Source organism: Saccopteryx leptura, chromosome 6 (assembly GCF_036850995.1).
Source record: "Saccopteryx leptura isolate mSacLep1 chromosome 6, mSacLep1_pri_phased_curated, whole genome shotgun sequence".
Taxonomy (NCBI): Eukaryota; Metazoa; Chordata; class Mammalia; order Chiroptera; family Emballonuridae; genus Saccopteryx; species Saccopteryx leptura.
This window is the reverse complement of record NC_089508.1, coordinates 63,071,034-63,089,356: the sequence shown is the minus strand read 5'-3', so window position 1 is coordinate 63,089,356 and position 18,323 is coordinate 63,071,034. Positions and strand designations below refer to the sequence as shown.

General features: G+C 39.6%; 1 protein-coding gene across 1 annotated transcript in view; it reads left to right on the top strand.

Annotated features, from left to right (window-relative positions):
• Positions 1-18,323, top strand: part of TEX9 (testis expressed 9) — a 74,404-nt gene that overhangs the window by 43,924 nt on the left and 12,157 nt on the right. The gene's annotated exons all lie outside the window — the stretch shown is intronic.

Genomic DNA, 18,323 nt, shown 5'->3' with positions numbered 1-18,323 from the left:
TTCTTCTTTTCAAACAGTGCTATGGTGTTCTTGGGGTATATTCCTAACAGTGGTATAGCTGGGTCAAAAGGCAGTTCAATTTTTAATTTTTTGAGGAATCTCCATACTGTTTTCCACAATGGCTGCACCAGTCTGCATTCCCACCAGCAGTGCAGGAGGGTTCCCTTTTCTCCACATCCTCTCCAGCACTTATTCTGTGTTGTTTTGTTGATGAGCACCATTCTGACTGGTGTGAGGTGATATCTCATTGTGGTTTTAATGTGCATTTCTCTAATGATTAGTGATGTTGAGCATTTTTTCATATGCCTATTGGCCATCTGTATGTCCTTTTTGGAGAAGTGTCTATTCATTTCTTTCACCCATTCTTTGATTGGATTGTTTGTCTTCCTGGTATTGAGTTTTACAAGTTCTTTATAATTGTGGTTATTAACTCCTTATCAGACGTATTATCAAGTATGTACTACCATTGTGTAGTTTGTCTTTTTATTCTGTTCTTATTGTCTTTAGCTGCGCAAAAGCTTTTTAGTTTGATATAGTCCCATTTGTTTATCCTGTCTTTTATTTCACTTGCCCATGGAGATAAATCAGCAAATACAGTGTGTCCGTAAAGTCATGGTGCACTTTTGACCGGTCACAGGAAAGCAACAAAAGACAACAGAAAGGTGAAATCTGCACCAAATAAAAGGAAAACTCTCCCAGTTTCATACCTATGCAGTGCAGTTCGATGTGGGCTCACGCCCAGATTTTTTAGGGCTCCTTAGGTAGCTATCCTGTATAGCCTCTACAGATCCGTCACTGACTGATGGCCTACCAGAACGGGTTTCTCCACCAAACTGCTGGTTTCCTTCAACTGCTTATCCCACCGAGTAATGTTATTCCTATGTGGTGGCGCCTTGTTATAAACGCGCCAATATTCACGTTGCACTTTGGTCACGGATTCGAATTTAGCAAGCCGCAGAACACACTGAACTTTCCTCTGTACCGTCCACATTTCGACTGGCATGGCCGTGGGCTGCTCCGCTGTATACACGGTGTTACATCATCATCTGCGCATGTGCACATGCTGTCACATCATCCTACAGAAACTGGGAGGGTTTTCCTTCTATTTGGTGCAAATTTCACATTTCTGTTGTCTTTTGTTGCTTTCCTGTGACCAGTCAAAAGTGCACCATGACTTTATGGACACACTGTATATTGCTGCAAGAGATGTCAGAGAGCTTACTGCCTATGTTTTCTTCTAAGATGCTTATGGTTTTACGGCTTACATTTAACTCTTAAATCCATATTTAGTTTATTCTTGTATCTAGTGTAAGAAGGTGGTCTAGTTTTATTTTTCTGCATGTATCTATCCAGTCTTTCCAAACATTTATTGAATAAACTGTCTTTACTTTGTTTTTTGAATATTCTTGCTTTTTTGTCAAATATCAATTGATCATGTAGGTACAGGGGTTTCTGGGTTATGACACAGTTCCGTTCCTCCAACAGTGACGTAACCCAAATTTTGGTGTATGTCGAAACACACCCTAGCCTAAGTCACTTACCTATCCTAACACAGTTGTAAAATCATAACCTAAAGCATAAAAACACAACTAAACTACAGAAAAAGGAAAAGGACATAAATGTACTGTGCACTCTACTGTAGTAACAGAAAAAAATGACAAAAAGAGTAAAAATCCTTACCTTTATTCCTGTGGTTGGCTTGCACACTGGAAGGGGCATTGCAAGGTGGGAGAGAGTGACCTATTGGGAGGAGGAAGCTAGTGAGGCAGGAGAACCTGCAGAAGGTGCTGGAGATACTGGGTCAGGTGAGTCAGGATTGCCTAAGGAACATGCAGGAGACGCTGGAGATGATTCTGCCTATATTACAGGTGTTTCATCTCAAGCAGCTGATAGAGAGGGTACAGAATCAGTTGCAGGCCTCTCTACCTTCTTAAAGAACTGTTCTAGGCTAGTCTGGAAGGTTGATGACTTCTCTTCCAAAATCTGCCTATAGCATTGCAAAGCATCCCTAACAGCTGAAATACTCATGTCTCAATTTTTTTAAGTTTTTATGGGAGTGAACGTTGTAAACTGGAAACATTGTATGTGGAGAGAGACTGTCGTAACCCGAGGACCACCTATATGGGTTGATTTCTGGGCTCTCTGTTCTGTTTCACTGATTTTTGTGTCTGTTTTTATGCCAGTATCACACTGTTTTGATTACTATGGCCTTGTAGTATAGTTTGTTATCAGGTGATACCTCCACCTCTGTTCTTTCTCAAGATTACTGAGGCTATTTGAGGTCTTTGTGGTTTCATATAAAGTTCTGATTATTATTCTAGTTCTTTGAAAATGCCATTAGTATTTTAATAGGGATTGCTTTGAATTTATAGATTCCTTTTGGTAGTATGGACTTTTTAACAATGTTAATTTTTCCTGTCCATGAACATGTTGTATGCTTCCATATGTTTGTATCTTCTTTCATTTCTTTAGTGTCTTATAATTTTCCAAGTATAGGTATTTTACCTCCTTGGTTAAATTTATTACTAGTATTTATCTATCTATTTATTTATTTAGATTTATTTAGATGCAATTGTGAATGGGATTGTTATCGTAGTTTCCCTTTCTGGTAGTTCATTATTTGTGTATAAAAATGCAACTGATTTCTGGATATTTATTTTGTATTCTAATACTTTACTGAAATTTTCAGTTGTCATAGTTTTTTCTTGGATTTTTAGGGATCTCTATTATCATCTATCTGCATGTCTGTATATTATCTCTCTACATATTATATCTGCAAATGGTGACAGTTTTACTGTTCATTTTGGATAGCTTTTATTTCTTTTAATAGCCTGATTTCTGTGGCTGGTAATTCCAATAGTATGGTGAAGAAAAAGTGGGGACAGTACATATTTTTATGTTGTTTTTTATGGTAAAGAGAAAGCTTTCAGCTTTTCATTGTTGATTATGATGTTGGCTGTGGCTTCTCATTTATAGCCTTTGTCAACAAGTATTTTTTCCCTCTATTCCCACTTTATCAAGAGTTTTTATCATGAGTTAATGTTGGATTTTGTAAAATGCTTTTTCTGCATTCATTGATATTATTTTATGATTTTTATCCATCATGTTTTTTGTGTGCTGTGTAATATTTGTTGAATCAACCTTGCACCACATGGATAAATCCCACATGATCATGGTGAGTGATCTTTTTAATGTATTGGTAACTTCAGTTTGCTGATATTTTGTTGAGGATTTTTGCATTTATGTTCACCGGGTATATTGGCTTATAATTTTTTATTATAGTGTCATTGTCTGGTTTTAGTAAGGCTGGCCTCCTAAAATGAGTTTGGGAGCCATCCCTCCTGTTCAGTTTTTGGAATAGTTTGAGGACAATATTAATTCTTTTAATGTTAGGTAAAAATTCACTTGTGAAGCCATCTAGTCCAGGACTTTTGTTTGTTAGGAATTTTTTGATTACTCTTTCAATTTTATTAGTAACCAGTTTCATTTCTTCTGTTTCTCCCTGATTCAGCCTTGGAAGATTGCATGTTTCTAAAGAATTTGTCCATTTCTTTCTGGTTGTCCAGTTCCTTGGCATATAATTAGCTATAATATTTTCTTATAATTCTTTGTATTTCTCTAGTGTCAGTTGTCACATTTCTTTCATGTCTGATTTTATGTATTTGGGTCCTCTCTCTTTTTTTTCTGAAGTTTTGTGTCTTTTTTCTTTTAGTGAGCAAGAGAGAGAGGGACAGACAGGGACAGACAATGACAGGAAGGGAGAGAGATGAGAAGCATCAGCTCATAGTTGCAGCACCTTAGTTGTTCATTGATTGCTTTCTCATATGTGCCTTGACCGGGGGGCTCCAGGAGCCAGTGACCCCCTGTTCAAGCCAGAGTGACCTTTGAGCTCAAGCCAGTGATGACCATGGGGTAATATCTATGATCCCATGCTCAAGCCAGCGAACCCTCATTCAAGCTGGTAAGTCTGTGCTCAAGCTGGTGACCTTGGGGTTTTGAACCTGGGTCCTCAGCATTCCATACCAACGCTCCATCTTGTCTTGCCTGGTCAAGCTCAGCTTTCTGTTTTCAGAGAACCAACTCTTGGTTTCATCAATATTTTCTATTGCTTTTCTAGACTCCATTTTATTCATTTTTCTCTCTGATATTTATGATTTCCTTTAATCTACTCACTTTGGACTTTGTTTTTTTGTTTTTTCTGGTTCCTTCAATTGTGAAGTTAGATTGATATTTTTCTTATTTCTGGAGGTAATCCTGTATTGCTGTTAATTTTCCTCTTAGAACTGCTCTTCTATGTCCCATAGATTTTAGGTCATTTTATTTTCATTTTCATTTGATACCCTTGTTAAACCATTTGCCATTGGTAGCATGTTATTTGAGTTCTACATTTTTGTGTATTTTTCACTTTTATTATTATAATTGATTTCTAGTTTTATACCATGTGATCAGAGATTCTTTCTTTTTTTTTTTTTTTTTTTTTTTTTGTATTTTTCTGAAGTGAGAAGCAGGGAGGCAGAGAGACAGACTCCTGCATGTGCCCAACTGGGATCCACCTGGCATGCCCACCAGGGGGCGATACTCAGCCATTGCTCTGTTGCAACTGGAGCTATTCTAGGGCCTAAGGGAGAGGCCATGGAGCCATCCTCAGCGCCTGGGCCAACTTTGCTCCCTTAGAGCCTTGGCTGCGGGAGGGGAAGAGAGAGACAGAGAGAAAGGAGAGGGGGAAGGGTGGAGAAGCAGATGGGCGCTTCTCCTGTGTGCGTTGGCCAGGAATCGAACCTGGGACTTCCACACGCCGGGCTGCCGCTCTACTGCTGAGCTAGCCAGCCAAGGCAGAAATTCTTGATATAATTTGAATCTTCTTAAGTTTATCAAGATTTGTTTTGTGTTCTAACATTTGGTCTATTCTGGAAAATGTTCCATGTGCACTTGAGAAAAATATGTATTCTGCTGCTTTTGGGTGAAATGTCTTTAAAATATCTGTTAAGTCCATCCGTCCTATGTGTCATTTAAGGCCACTGTTTTCTTGTTGATCTATCCATTGATGTCATTGGGGTGCTCAAGTACCCTACGATGACTATAATGCTATTGATCTTTGCCTTTATGTCCATCAGTATTCTCTACATATATTTAGGTGCTGCTACATTGGGTGTGTAGATGTTTATGAGTTTTATCTTCTGGTTGGATTGATTCCTTTAACATTATATAATGCTCTTTTTGGTCTCCTGTTATAGCCTTTATTTTAAAGTCTCTTTTGTCTAATATATGTATTTCTACCTCAGCTTTTTTTTTCCATTTGCATGAAATATGTTTTTTCATCCCTTTTCATTCAGTCGGTGTTTCTTTTGATCTGAAGTGATTCTCTTGTAGGCAGTGTATATGTGGGTCTTGTTTATTTTTATCCATTCAGCTGCCATATGTATTTTGACTGGAGCATTTAGTTCATTTACATTTAAAATGATTATCAATAGGTATGTGGTTATTGCCATTTTATGTTTTCTGATTGTTTTTGTAGTTCTGCTCTGTTCCTTTCTTATTCTCTTGCTTTTGCCTCTTGTATGTTGTTGAGTTCATTCTATAGTGTTATATATATATATATATATATTTTTATTATTATTATTCATTTTAGAGAGGAGAGGGAGAGACAGAGAGAGAGAAGGGGGGGAGGAGCTGGAAGCATCAACTCCCATATGTGCCTTGACCAGGCAAGCCCAGGGTTTCGAACTGGCGACCTCAGCATTTCCAGGTCGACACTTTATCCACTGTGCCACCACAGGTCAGGCGTGTTATATATATTTAGATTCTTTTAGTTCTTGTATATCTTTTGTAGATTTTTGGTTTGTGATTACCATCTGCTTCCTGTATACAAGCTATGTTTATACAGTCTATTTCAAACTGTTGTTTCCTTAAGTTTGAACACATTGTGAAATCACTGCAATTAAATATTTTTTCCATTGATTTGAGTGAGAGAGAGATCGAAGAGAGAGAGAGAAGCATTAACTCATTTCACTTAGTAGTTCCACTTGGTTGTACACACATTGGTTGCTTCTTACATATGCCCTGACTGGGGTTCCACTTGGTTGTACACACATTGGTTGCTTCTTACATATGCCCTGACTGGGGATCAAACCCACAACGTTGGTGTGCTGGAACTACACTCTCCACTAAGCCACCTGTCTAGGGCCAACACTGCAATTTTTAAAAAATATTTATTGATTTTAGAGAAAGAAAAGAGAGAGAGAGAGAAAGGGTGGGAAAGAGTAGGAAGCATCAACTGGTAGTAGTTGCTTCTTGTATGTGCCTTGACCAGGCAAGCCTGGGGTTTCAAACAGGCGACCTCAGCATTCCAGGTTGATGCTTTATCCACTGTGCCACCACAGGCCAGGCAGTAATCACCTCTCCACATTTATGGTTTTGTCATTATTTTTTACTTCTTTTGGTAATTATGCATAATTTCCTTCTTTTGCTTTTTATCATGTGTACTAGCTGTATAGTTGATTGGTACACTGATTTTAATATGTTTGTCTGTCAGTGAGAATTTTTTTCATTTCTGTATTTTCATATTCATATAGCTTTTCTTCTTGAATAAGCCCCTTTAACATTGCTTATAATGAACTACTTCAGTTTTTTTCTTGTTTGGGAAATTCCTTGTTTTCTTCTATTCTAAATGATAATCTTCTCGAGTACAGCAATCTTGATTGTAGATCCTTGCTTTTCATTACTTTGAATGTTTCATGTAAATCCCTTCTTTCCTGCAATGCTCTGTTGAGAAATCAGCTGATAGTCTTATGGGAGTTCTCTTGTATGTCACTAACTGCTGTATTCTTGGTATTAAGATTCTTTGTCATTAACCTTTGGCATTTTAATTACCATGTGCATTGGTTTGGGCCTCTTTGGATTCACCTTGTCTGGGATTCTCTGCACTTCTTGGATTTGCATGTTTATATTTCTTTTGTCAGGTTAGGAATGGTTTTAGTCATTATTTCTTCAAATAGACCTTCAATCCCTTGTGCTCTCACTCTTCTAGTACCCCTATCATGCAAATGTTGGTACACACTTGATGTTGTCCCAGAGGTCCCTTAAAAACTATCCTCATTTTTGCCCTGGCCGGTTGGCTCAGCGGTAGAGCGTCGGCCTAGCGTGTGGAGGACCCGGGTTCGATTCCCGGCCAGGGCACACAGGAGAAGCGCCCATTTGCTTCTCCACCCCTCCGCTGCGCTTTCCCTCTCTGTCTCTCTCTTCCCCTCCAGCAGCCAAGGCTCCATTGGAGCAAAAGATGGCCCGGGCACTGGGAATGGCTCCTTGGCCTCTGCCCCAGGTGCTAGAGTGGCTCTGGTCGCAACATGGCGACGCCCAGGATGGGCAGAGCATCGCCCCCTGGTGGGTAGAGCATCGCCCCTGGTGGGCGTGCCGGGTGGATCCCAGTCGGGCGCATGCGGGAGTCTGTCTGACTGTCTCTCCCTGTTTCCAGCTTCAGAAAAATGAAAAAACAAAACAAAACAAAACAAAACAAACAAAAAAAAAAAACTATCCTCATTTTTAAAAATTATTTTATCTCTTTATTGTTCTGTTATGGTGTTTTCCACTACCTTGTGTAAAAAAAAATCACTGATTTGCCCTGGTTTGTTGGCTCAGCCTGGTGTGTGGAAGTCCTAGGTTCGGTTCCCAGTCATGGCACACAGGAGAAGCACCCATCTGCTTCTCCACCCGCCCTCCTTCCTCTCTGTCTCTCTCTTCCCCTCCCACAGCCAGAGCTCCAATGGAGCAAAGTTGGCCCCAGGCTCTGAGGATGGCCCATGGCCTCTGCCTCAGGCGCTAGAATGGCTCCATTACAATGGAGCAACGGCCCAGATGGGCTGAGCATCACCCCCTGGTGGGCATGCCGGGTGGATCCCAGTCAGACACATGCGGGAGTCTGTCTAACTGCCTCCCAGCTTCTAACTTTGGAAAAATACCAAAAAAAAATTAAAAATAAAAAAAAATTGCTGACTCAGTGCTGTGCTTCATCTAATCTGCAGTTGATTGCATCTAATGTATTTTTCACCTCAGTTATTGTATTCTTCATTTCTGACTCATTCTTTTTTTATGGTTTCTATCTCTTTGTGTGAGTTCTCACTGAGTTCACCTGTCCTTCCCCTAAGATCACTGAGCGTCCTTACAACCAGTGTTTTGACTTTGTACCTGATAGATTGCTTGCCCTTATTTTGTTCTCTTTCTGGAGTTTTTTACTCTTCTTTGATTGGGAACATATTTGTCTCATAATTTTGGCTGCCTCTCTGTATTTGTTTCTGTATATTAGATATAAGTGCTATGTCTCCTGGTCATGGTGGAGTGGCCTTATGTGATAGGTGTCCTGTGGGGCCCAGTGGCACAACCTCCCCAGTCATCTGAGTGCAGTGCTCCAGGTAGCACCCCTTGTGTGGGTTGTGCACACCTTCCTGTTTGAGTTGAACCTTGATTGCTGTTGATACATCTCCCGGTGGGATTGACTGTCTGACTGACTGTGAGGACCTGCCATGACTACAGCAGATGAGCTGCTGTGTGGGGGATAAACCCATAGAGCAGGACTAACTTCAGTGGGGCAGTCTCTGATGAGTCTAACCCTGAGTGCCTCACTCATGGATGTAGTTGGGTGGTGCTCCAACCTGGTCTGAAGCTGACCACCAGGTTTGGTGTACTGGTTCTGTGGCCTCCCAGGAGGTGCAGTCCAAGATTAGCAGCACCTATGCCTTGCCTGGGGCCACCTGGCATGAGCTGTAGAGTGATCTACAGGTGGCTGCTACTTGTACTGGGCTTAGAGGTGCTCAGGAGAAGCTAAGCTGTGAACTAAGTCCAACTGCTGCTACTGCCAGGCCCAGGGCTACTTAACAAGAGGTATGGGGCACGTGGAGGCCTAATGCTGCTTGTTTGGGGTCTGTGAACCTTTGAGAATTAGGACAGCAGAATGAGCCAAGACAGGCCATTTAATTAGAAGAAAAGTTACTAGAAAGGGTCTGGTGGGGGGCTACCACGTTGGGTGAGGTGGGGGTCTCGGAATCAGCAGGGTGGGGTGGAAGTGTGAGCCAGGCTGATGGCGATTAAGATATGCCACCCTCCTGATGGCTGTGTGGGGGAGGGGCTCAGTAAAGGGACAATGGCCAGTGCCAGCACTTCTGTCTGGGAAGAAACTCCTCCTCCAGCTCTTGCTCCAAAGCCAGACAATTCAGCTCCTCCTCATGTGTCCCTGGCACCTTTCAAGCTGCTGCCTCAATGCTGGAGCCCAGAGTCACTGAGTTTGATTAAGTCTGTGGTGGGCTTTTTAAGAGGACCATCTGGGATTCTAGCAGTCCTCCGTTTCAGTCAGCCACAATCCCCACTGGTTTTCACAGCCAGAAGTTATGGTACTTCTCTTCCCAGCACTGGAACACTGGGGAGCCTGGTGGGGTGGGGGGTGTGGGGGGTGTGGGGGGGTGGGCTCCTCCTTCCTCAGGAGGACCTCTGCAGCTGAAATATCCTTGCCAGTTTTTAGCTACCACATGTGTGAGTTGGACTGGCCTGTTTCTGTCTCACTCTTCTAGTCTGGATGTGGCTTGCTTATATCCTTAGTTGTTAGACTATTGTTCAGCTAGATTTCAGGTGATCCTGAATGATGGTTTTTTTGTATAGTCTAGTGGTATTTTTTATGTGGTTGTGAGAGGATGCGAATAGGGCCTTTATGTATGCCACCATTTTGACCAAAACTTGACTCTCCACTGCCTATATTAATTTGCCACCAATGTAGTGTGTGGGAAAAACCCAACCCTGGTTAAATTAAACCAATCTCTACCCTGACCTGTGGTGGTGCAGTGGGATAAAGCTTCAACCTGGAATGCTGAGGTCGCCAGTTTGAAACCCTGGGCTTGCCTAGTCAAGGCACATATGGGAGTTGATGCTTCCTGCTCCTCCTGCCTTCTGTCTCTTTGTCCTCTCTAAGAATTGAATAAATAAAGTGGGTTTTTTTTAAAAAAAATTAAACCAATCTTCCCCCCTACTGCATGTGTATTCATGACGTGTGGATTATGTCTGGACAAAAATCACAATAGATTGCTCCTACTTTAAATTTATTTACAAATATCAAGTGTAATGCCATTTCTTTTTGCCACTTTGAGAGGTTAGTTCTCTCTTACACATCCAGAGACGATTTTAAACAGGTGATATTTTCATTTTTTATTTTTTAAGGAGAGAGAGAGATGGAGGGACAGACAGGGACAGACAGCCAGGAAGGGACAGAGATAAGAAGCATCAACTCATACTGCGGCACCTTAGTTGTTCATTGATTGCTTTCTCATATGTGCCTTGACCTGGGGGCTCTAGCCAAGCCAGTGATCCCTTGCTCAAGCCAATGACCTTGGGCTTCAAGCCAGTGACCTTTGGGTTTAAGCCAGCGACCATGGGGTCATGTCTATGATCCCACACTCAAGCCAGCGACCCCATGCTCAAGCTGGCAACCTTGGGGTTTCGACCTGGGTCCTCATCATCCCAGGCCAATACTCCATGCACTGTGCCACTGCCTGGTCAGGCAAACAGGTGCTATTTTCACTCCAGTTTTCCAATACCTCTTCTAACCTTCCTATTCTGTTCAGAACTTTGCCTTCTATTTTACTAAGTAAACATAATCAGAAGGTAAGTCTTCCTCCCCTTATCACTAAATCTGTCAACTTCTGCCTCTGTACCCACCTACTCTGCTTTCTCCCTCGTTATAATGGATTACTACTCTTTTAAAGCTGATCACTTCACACTGCACTGGATCCTGTATTCTCTTTTTTACTCAAGGACTTTGCTTCTATAATTATCCTTTATTTTTCTTAAAAACAATCAGATTTATTCTATCGTATTATTCATATTAGCATAAAAGCATGCTATAGAATCTCTAATATATTTTTTTAAAACCTCTGTAGATCTCACATCTATCTCCAGTTTTATATCATTGCCCCTCTTTATAGCAAAGCATCTTAAAATAGTGGTCTCTACTTAATGTCTCTATTTTGTCATTCTCTCCTGAAATTACTACAGTTAGGTTTCCATCTCTACTCTGCTTCTGAAACCATTCTTAATGAGGTCACCAATCCACATTGCCAGTAGTCTAGTTAGTTATTTTTTCTCAGATAATTTATATATCAATAATATTTGACATAGTTGATTACTTCCTCCTTGAAACACTATTCATTTGACTTCTAGATCACCACAGTCTTGATTTTCTTCCTCCTGTTCCATGCCTTGATCCAATCCATCAAGAAGTCCTGCCAATTCTGTCTTCAAAATATGTAGAATTAACTACTTCTCAGAAACTCCTTACCTCCTCCCTAATATAACCTACTTCCACTTGTACCATTCCAATGACTGCCTGGGTTGGTATTCCTGTACTCAGTAGCAATACCACAGTAGCTAGAACAGGGGTCGGGAAGCTTTTTGGCTGAGAGCGCCATAAACGCCACATATTTTAAAATGTAATTCTGTGTTAGCTGTTATTAGCAAGTCAGGTAACAGCAAATGTTGGAGAGGCTGTGGAGAAAAAGGAACCCTCATACACTGTTGGTGGGAATGTAAAGTAGTACAACCATTATGGAAGAAAATATGGTGGTTCCTCAAAAAACTGAAAATAGAACTACCTTATGACCCAGCAATCCCTCTACTGGGTATATATCCTAAAAACTCAGAAACATTGATACGTAAAGACACATGCAGCCCCATGTTTATTGCAGCATTGTTCACAGTGGCCAGGACATGGAAACAACCAAAAAGCCCATCAATAGACGACTGGATAAAGAAGATGTGGCACATATACACTATGGAATACTACTCAGCCATAAGAAATGATGACATCGGAACATTTACAGCAAAATGGTGGGATCTTGATAACATGATACAAAGCGAAATAAGTAAATCAGAAAAAAACAGGAACTGTATTATTCCATACGTAGGTGGGACATAATAGTGAAACTAAGAGACATTTATAAGAGTGTGGTGGTTACGGGGGGGGAGGGGGGAATGGGAGAGGGATAGGGGGTGGGGAGGGGCACAAAGAAAACAAGATAGAAGGTGACAGAGGACAATCTGACTTTGGGTGGTGGGTATGCAACATAATTGAACGACAAGATAACCTGGACTTGTTATCTTTGAATATATGTATCCTGATTTATTGATGTCACCCCATTAAAAAAATAAAATTATAAAAAAAAAAAAAAAAAAAAGAAACAGATACATACAAATTAAATAAAAAAAAAAAAATGTAATTCTGTGAGAGCCATACAACGACCTGTGTACGTTACGCATTGTCCAATAAAAATTTGGTGTTGTCCCAGAGGACAGCTGTGATTGGCTCCAGCCACCCGCAACCATGAACATGAGCGGTAGGAAATTGGATTGTAATACATGAGAATGAGAATGTTTTATATTTTTAACATTATTATTTTTATTATTAAAGATTTGTCCATGAGCCAGATGCAGCCATCAAAAGAGCCACACCTGGCTCATGAGCCATAGGTTCCCGACCCCTGAGCTAGAGTAATCCCTAAAAGATTTCTGTGTCACGACACATAGAAACCCCTCCCCCACGCACATACACACAGGCTCCCCCACTTAAAACCCTCCAAAGGCTTCCTATATCATTCAGAATAAAATTCAAACTCCTAGAAATGAATTACAAGATCCACCTAAGCTCCCCCTGCCTGTTTATACTTTCTCAAAATCTAATGCTGTGCCTACATCATTCAGCTGAGGCCACACTGACCATCTGTGTAATCTTTGAATATACTAAGTGGATTTCTGCCTCAGTGTCTTAATTTTTCTTCCAGATCTTTATATGAATCATTCCTCATTTGGAAGCCTTACCCCTAACCACTTTATCTTAAATAATTATGCCCCTCCCCATAGCTCTTTCCCCTTACCCTTTATTTTTCTTCATAGCTTTTACCCCAGATATTACATATGAGTTTGTGTGTGTGTGTGTGTGTGTGTGTGTGTGTGTGTGTGTGTGTGAGAGAGAGAGAGAGAGAGAGAGAGAGAGGGAGAGGGAGAGAATGAATGTGCTTATCATCTGTCTTTTCCTTTAGGATTCAAGCTTTATAAGAGTAAGGGCTTTAGTTAATTATCATGTGCCCATGGTGTATCTGGCATGTAGTAAGTGCTCAATAAATGTGTTGAATATTACTTGTAATTCTGACTGTCCTTTTCAGATGTGGAAACTGAGTCACCCATTGCTTTTTGTTTCTTAGCCTCTTGTTTCTAGAGCCTTATCTGATAATTTATTTATCCACACTGATTTTCCTCATCTGAATTACTATGGCAATTTGTGTTACTCTTAAAGTGTTTACATTTTGTCTTGTGCGACTGATGCATACCGTTTTCCTTGTCCTCTTCTAGTGCCTTGTGATGCTTTAAAAACTATAAGAGAAAAAAAATTATAAGAGAATGACAAATTATTTCTCCTTGGATCTCATGGTATTTGAGTTTTAAAGTTAGACTTGATTTTCTTAAGCTATACAGCCTTTTAAAACTAATATGAATTTGAGAGCTAAAGAACTATCATAAATTTTTTCTTTAGCAATATGAAAACTGCTTAATATTTTTTAACAATAGATTTTATTGAGTATTTTCAGGACACAAGCTCTCTCATAACAATATTGGTATCCTGTCAGTACTTTGTAACAAGTACTTGAGTACGATTGAAAACAAATGTTCTCTATTTTTGATAAGGTTTTTCCTTTCTGTAGTAGATTTACTTATATAGAAAAACTTTATTTCCTACTTTACTGTTCCTCTTAGTCTTTTTCTTTTTCACTTCTCCCAAGAAAAGGGCCTGGAAATACTGATTCAGGGGTAGGGGGGACATCATGTGGTGAAGGATGGTTTTCATTTTTTTGTGAAGTAGGTTACAACATCACCAAGAATCGTGGACTTTGTAGTTAATGAGAAATCTCTGCGTTTACCCTGTGAGCAGTGAGCTAAATCAGGCTTACTGTAGTGTAGGCTGCCACCCACAAAGCTGTGAAGAAGGCTGGTGATAGCAGATGGTATCCATACACAGTTCGATTTGTTTAGAAACCTACATAAAGAGCAGCATGTGTTTTGTTTTGTTTTCCCCTTAATTGCCCAGAGCCTGGGAGATCAGTTTTCAAATAAAGTATAGTGAAAGAGCCAGGAGAAAAACTGACAAAATAAGAAAATAGGCAACTGTACTTTTTTTTTAACTTTTCTATTTTTTTATTTTTGTGGCAGAGACAGAATCAGAGAGAGGGACAGATAAGGACAGACAGACAGGAAGGGAGAGAGATGAGAAACATCAGTTCCTCGTTGCAGTTCCTTAGTTGTTCATTGATTGATTTCTCATATGTGCCTTGACTGGGGGGCTACAGCAGACCTAGTGACCCCTTGCTCGAGCCAGCGACCTTGGGCTCAAGCTGGTGAGCCTTGCTCAAACCAGATGAGCCTGCGCTCAAGCTGGTGACCTTGGGGTCTCGAACCTGAGTCCTCCACATCCCAGTCTGACACCCTATCCACTGCGCCACCGCCTGGTCAGGCGGCAACTGTATTTTTAACTACATCGTTTCAATTGCATATTTATTATGTTCTTTATAAAAGGCTCTGTACTAGGCATTGTAGGTGATGCAAAGAAGATTAAGTATTACAAAATAAATTCCCTCTAATAAGCATGACATTCGTGCCTCTTATATGCCACCAAAGTGCTGAGAATATAGACATTAAGACAGTTCCTATCTTCAAGAAGCTTACACAGTATAGTGGGGAGAATGAACAAAATGGAGGTTTTCAGTTTTACACAACAGGTACTGTCTTATATATCAAGATGCTATAGAAGTTCTGATGAAGGGAACCTAATCTAACTTGGGAGGATAATGAGGAAGATACTGAGGACAGGCTACAGGAGGAAGTAAAACCATAGTGTATATATAGCCCTATCTGTCTTAAAGGGTGAATGGACACTAGCCAGGTAAAAATGAGGAGGAGGGAGGGATCAAGGCAGAAGGAAAAGCAAGAGCAAAGGCTCAGAGGCAAGAAATACAGTGGTACCTTGAGATATGAGTTTAATTCGTTCTGTAACCAAACTCGTAAGTCAGTCAACTCGTGTATCAAACAGATTTCTCCCATTTAAAATAACTGAAATAGATTTAATCCATTCCAGCCCTGTGAAACATCCCCAAACCATCATAAATTATAAAAAAGACATGTGTTTTTTTTTTCGTGTTTTTTTTTTTCGTTTTTTTTTTTTTTTAATAATTTTATTTTTTTAATGGGGTGACATCAATAAATCAGGATACATATATTCAAAGATAACAAGTCCAGGTTATCTTGTCGTTCAATTATGTTGCATACCCACCACTCAAAGTCAGATTGTCCTCTGTCACCTTCTATCTTGTTTTCTTTGTGCCCCTCCCCACCCCCTATCCCTCTCCCATTCCCCCCTCCCCCCCGTAACCACCACACTCTTATCAATGTCTCTTAGTTTCACTATTATGTCCCACCTACGTATGGAATAATACAGTTCCTGTTTTTTTCTGATTTACTTATTTCGCTTCGTATCATGTTATCAAGATCCCACCATTTTGCTGTAAATGTTCCGATGTCATCATTTCTTATGGCTGAGTAGTATTCCATAGTGTATATGTGCCACATCTTCTTTATCCAGTCATCTATTGATGGGCTTTTTGGTTGTTTCCATGTCCTGGCCACTGTGAACAATGCTGCAATAAACATGGGGCTGCATGTGTCTTTACGTATCAATGTTTCTGAGTTTTTAGGATATATACCCAGTAGAGGGATTGCTGGGTCATAAGGTAGTTCTATTTTCAGTTTTTTGAGGAACCACCATACTTTCTTCCATAATGGTTGTACTACTTTACATTCCCACCAACAGTGTATGAGGGTTCCTTTTTCTCCACAGCCTCTCCAACATTTGCTATTACCTGACTTGCTAATAACAGCTAATCGAACAGGTGTGAGGTGGTATCTCATTGCCGTTTTGATTTGCATTTCTCTAATAGCTAAAGAAGATGAGCATCTTTTCATATATCTGTTGGCCATTTGTATTTCTTCCTGGGAGAAGTGTCTATTCATATCCTCTTCCCATTTTTTTATTGGATAGTTTGTTTGTTTGTTGTTGAGTTTTATGAGTTCTTTGTATATTTTGGATATTAGGCCCTTATCTGAGCTGTTGTTTGAAAAAATCATTTCCCATTTAGTTGGCTTTCTGTTTATTTTGTTATCAGTTTCTCTTGCTGAGCAAAAACTTCTTAGTCTGATGTAGTCCCATTCATTAATTTTTGCCTTCACTTCTCTTGCCATTGGAGTCAAATTCATAAAATGCTCTTTAAAACCCAGGTCCCTGAGTTGAGTACCTTTGTCTTCTTCTATGTACTTAATTGTTTCAGGTCTTATGTTTAGATCTTTGATCCATTTTGAGTTAATTTTTGTACAGGGGGAGAGACTGTAGTCCAGTTTCATTCTTTTGCATGTGGCTTTCCAGTTTTCCCAGCACCATTTATTGAAGAGGCTTTCTTTTCTCCATTGTGTGTTGTTGGCCCCTTTATCAAAAATTATTTGACTATATATATGTGGTTTTATTTCTGGACTTTCTATTCTGTTCCATTGGTCTGAGTGTCTATTTTTCTGCCAATACCATGCTGTTTTGATTGTCGTGGCCCTGTAATAGAGTTTGAAGTCAGGTATTGAAATGCCCCCAGCTTCATTCTTTTTCTTTAGGATTGCTTTGGCTATTCGGGGTTTTTTATAGTTCCATATAAATCTGATGATTTTTTGCTCTATTTCTTTAAAAAACGTCATTGGAAGTTTGATGGGAATTGCATTAAATTTGTATATTGCTTTGGGTAATATAGCCATCTTGATTATATTTATTCTTCCTAGCCAAGAACAAGGTATATTCTTCCATCTCAAGTCTTTTTCGATTTCCCTTAACAATGGTTTATAGTTTTCATTATATAAGTCCTTTACATTCTTTGTTATGTTTGTTCCTAAGTATTTTATTTTTTTTGTTGCAATCGTGAAGGGGATTATTCTTTTGAGTTCCTTCTCAGTTGTTTCATTGTTGGCATATAGAAAGGCTATTGACTTCTGTATGTTAATTTTGTATCCTGCGACCTTACTGTATTGGCTTATTGTTTCTAGTAGTCTTTTTGTGGATTCTTTGGGGTTTTCGATGTATAGTATCATATCATCTGCAAAAAGTGATACCTTTACTTCTTCTTTTCCGATATGGATGCCTTTTATTTCTTTGTCTTGTCTGATTGCTCTGGCTAGAACCTCTAGTACCACATTAAATAAGAGTGGAGAGAGTGGACAACCCTGCCTTGTTCCTGATTTAAGGGGGAAAGCCTTCAGTTTAGTGCCATTTAATATGATGTTAGCTGATGGTTTATCATATATGGCCTTTATCATGTTGAGATATTTTCCTTCTATACCCATTTTGTTGAGAGTCTTAAACATAAAATTGTGTTGTATTTTATCGAAAGCCTTTTCTGCGTCTATTGATAAGATCATGTGCTTTTTGTTCTTTGTTTTGTTGATATGGTGTATTACATTAACCGTTTTACGTATGTTGAACCATCCTTGAGATTCTGGGATGAATCCCACTTGATCATGATGTATTATTTTTTTAATATGTTGTTGTATTCGATTTGCTAGTATTTTGTTTAGTATTTTAGCATCTGTATTCATTAGAGATATTGGTCTGTAGTTTTCTTTCTTTGTGCCATCCTTGCCTGGTTTTGGTATGAGGGTTATGTTGGCCTCATAAAATGTGTTTGGAAGTATTGCTTCTTCTTCAATTTTTTGGAAGACTTTGAGTAGAATAGGAACCAAGTCTTCTTTGAATGTTTGATAAAATTCGCTGGTATAGCCGTCAGGGCCTGGACTTTTATTTTTGGGGAGGTTTTTAATGGTTTTTTCTATTTCTTCTCTACTGATAGGTCTGTTTAGGCTTTCTGCTTCTTCTTGACTCAGTCTAGGAAGGTTGTATTGTTCTAGGAATTTATCCATTTCTTCTAGGTTGTTGAATTTAGTGGCATAAAGTTTTTCATAGTATTCTACAATAATTCTTTGTATATCTACGGTGTCCGTGGTGATTTCTCCTCTTTCATTTTGGATTTTGTTTATATGAGTTCTTTCTCTTTTTTCCTTGGTAAGTCTTGCCAAGGGTTTGTCAATTTTGTTGATCTTTTCAAAGAACCAGCTCCTTGTTCTATTAATTTTTTCTATAGTTTTTCTGTTCTCTAATTCATTTATTTCTGCTCTGATTTTTATTATCTCCTTTCTTCGGCTGGTTTTGGGTTGTC